Below are 3771 nucleotides of genomic sequence, written 5' to 3'. Positions count from 1 at the left end.
GCCGAGCCTACCACATCCAGAACATGCCTAGGAACGTAGAGAAGTGCTTCACATACCTCGATGGCGCCTTATGCTCTCTTGGCGTCAATCCAAATTTCGCCCAAAATCTGGAAATGGTCAAGATTACCATTTGGTTAGTTCCATTCTTTCAATATTCTAGCTTTACACATAATTGCCTACCGAAATTTCGGCAGCATTTCCTCTGTATATACGACATCCCCGAGACTTAGCTCGGCTCAATTTAGCAACACAACAACCCAGAGGAGACATCCAAACAACAACAAACATCAATAAACACTAAATCATACCCTATGGCATTATTAGCCACCTTTCGACACGACGAATTATCTTTCGTTTCAAACTTACATTTCCAACCAAAACTTATTATTTTCATAGCCATTATCCATCAAAATCATTACGACATACATCGGAGGCATCCATAACATGTTCACATAATATTCACAAGATATTCATAAAATTCACAAACATTCAACTTTCCATCAAGTCACTACTTTTCCAATCCCTTCCTAACTTTCAACATGCAAACTCATCAACACATTTTTATATTCCAAGTTCATTGTCATAAGCATAATTTGCCTCTTAACACTTTCATTTTCACTTATACACAAGTCATAACAAAGTTCAATAATTTCCTTCAACAACTTAATAACCAATCTTCCATAACAACATAATTAACATGCTAACAAGATTCAATTCACCTTCCAACACCAACACACACCACACGGCCACATGCTATATTTTCCAAATTTCACTAGTTCATTCCACTTTCATTTCTAATACAATTTCCACCACACTACAACTAACTTACACAAGAATTCAAACCATTAAAATCATGCAATAACCCTATATGCATTCGGCCACACATCCAAAAATTCCAACACACCAAATTTCCATATTTTTCATTCATTCACACACACTACAACATACATACATCATTTTTAACACAACAAAATCATGAAATCCTTACCTTTCTTCAAGTTCTTCACTTGGGGTTGAAGTTGTTTCCTTGTCAAGATGCTTACATCAACTTGTAGAGAATCTTGTGCTTAGCAATAATCTCTCAAGAGTTGAACTCTTTAGACCAAAGGATTGGCTCCAAAAATGTTTTCTTTATTTTCTTTCTTTCTTTCTCCAAAACCCGAAATGGCTTCTTTCCCCTTTTTTTTGCTTCTCTTTGATTTCTTTCTTGAATATTCTTAAGGATAGGGATGCTATATATTAGCACATGGGAATTAATTAATTCCATAGGCTTTGGATCAATGTACATGGCCGGTTGGGCCTTCCCACTTGGGCCTAATTTTCTCCCTTTTTTTTTTGAGCCCACTTGGCTAATTTTGTAATTTTATGGGACAAGTTTCCAAAATTCCAATTTTTGCCCTTGGCCACCTTTTGTAATTCCACACCATTGCATTCATAACCTACACATTCATACCAAGTAAGGTCCAATTGTGGCCTTATCCATCACAAGTCATTTTATCTTGAATTTTTCGAATGAACAAAAATGTCGGATGTAACATCCTCCCCCCCTTTAGAACATTCGTCCTCGAATGTTAAATTGACCTTATGGGGCGCCATACTACTCCGGGAGGGTTCTCTTTGTAGTCGTCCTTTGCTAACCTTCCGACATGGCTTCTTTACCAACATTATGGGGTAATTTTTCACATCACTGATTCAGATGCCTTCATAATATATCTTCTCGTACCCCACGCAATCGTCGAACCATAAGCTATATTCTTGTAATTGACGAACGCTTTCCAGACGTCATAGTCCGTATCATTTATTGTTACACTCCAGAGATTTCTACCACGTTATCGTAATCCTTCTTCATACCAGACACTTCATACCAACAAATTCAGCACTAGAACCGGACGCGTAGAAGTATATCGGACGGATTCGTAATCGGAAGCAGACATGCTAAACTATGGCGGATGGATTCATAATCAAAAGAAGAGATACGGAAGTATGTCAGACAGATCTGAGATCAGAGTCAGATGTACAGAAATGTATCGGGCGGATTTCGAAGTCGGAATTAGGCTTACAGAAATGTATCATACAGAGTCACACTTAGAATCAGACATGCGGAGATGTATCAGACAGATGCGTGATCAAAATTAGACGTACAGAGGCACACCAGACGGATTTATATCCAGAGTCAGACATACAGAGGTGTGTCAGACAGATTCGTAATCGGAGTTAATCGTACAGAGATATGTCAGACAGAAACGTATTCGGAGTCAATCATACAAATCGCATTGGGTGTCGCTTATCGACTTTTTCAAAGATTCTGCTTACTCGCTCTACTTATCTGTCTCCTTCCCTACTATCCATACTCTTTTTCCTTTTACAACTATCGTCATACCATACTAACTTACGATGTAATTGGGCGTTTTCTATCCCCTGACAACATTCGGGTCGTCGCTGACTGTTATCCAGATTCGCTAAATTTTCCGAGTGGTATCGCACCCTTGGCTTTTTGCCCATGTACCGCATCGGACTGTGTGGTGTTTGTAAAGGCACTAATTACTCCATACATTCTCTTTTCCTTTAGATTACCCCAAACTTTCATTTATATCAGTCATACCTACACTTGTGCAAAACTTTGCATTACTTCCCAAGGGGTCACCCATCCCAGAATTGCTCTGGCCTGAGCACGCTTAACTCCGAAACTTTCATGCATTTCGACGCGTTAGGGAAGATATAATTTCGTCGATCGCCCCGCACGACCTTTGTCACGAAATTTTAGAGCAAATCGGGGTCTTCGCAAATTTTCGGAAAATTTTTGTAGCGGGTCCCACCCCCGGCTAAGTCGTACCACTACCATGTCGCCTTTCTGAATCTTAAACATTCACTTTCATACACATATACATATGATGACAGATAACCCACGGATTTAAGTCTTCGTCACACGAATTCCGCCTCCAAATAATCGGTGGAATCTGATAAAATGTCACCGCAAGGTGTTCTTCGGCCACCGACAGAAGGAACTAAAGTCTGACAAGTATCGCGGGACCTTTTTGTACTTAATCTACATGTTAACCTCCATATTCCTGGAAAAATTTGGGCAGAGTTTCCTCTGCATTTCTTACTATCCAAAACCTGTACACCAGAAATACCAATCATACCTCACAGGGCCAACTCATATACACATACATACATATCATATCATGTCGTATCGCAGCCACACGGGGCTGATAACTTCAAATGAGAATTATAATGTCGTCGACACTTACCACACGTGCCCAACTCAAACAGCATTGGAGGCACCTTCCTGTTTACTTTCATCCAGGATTTCTAGACTCACACTGACGGTGGGGACATCTCCGTCGCCCTTGCCTTGGGTCACTAGGTCTCTAATTCCTTTAAATTTCCGTCGTCTTCATAGAACAACGTCTTACAAATATCATACACACATAGGAAGTTCTAAAAACTCATACACTTATAAATAATCAATATCGAGTCTGACCTGGGGAGCTGCCGTGAGAGGTATGCCCACTATCATCCACGCCTGTCTGCTCCCTACCTACCCGGTTTCCATTATCACCCGCATCTGAATCGGAGGGGTATGGACGATCAAACAAATCCTGGCCCACTGGTGACCCAGGCCAAGCACAGGAGAAATCCATAGCACTCTCCGAGGTGGCCGGGCTATCAAGGTTCTCCCTAATAATAAGAGCTGGTGCATACTTGAAAATCTCCTCCTGCGTCATCCCAGAAGAATGCTCCGACGGGCCTGCCTCATGACTATCCTCC

The sequence above is a fragment of the Lycium barbarum genome, chromosome 1 (assembly GCF_019175385.1).
Source record: "Lycium barbarum isolate Lr01 chromosome 1, ASM1917538v2, whole genome shotgun sequence".
Lineage (NCBI taxonomy): Eukaryota > Viridiplantae > Streptophyta > Magnoliopsida > Solanales > Solanaceae > Lycium > Lycium barbarum.
This window is presented reverse-complemented; position numbering follows the sequence as displayed.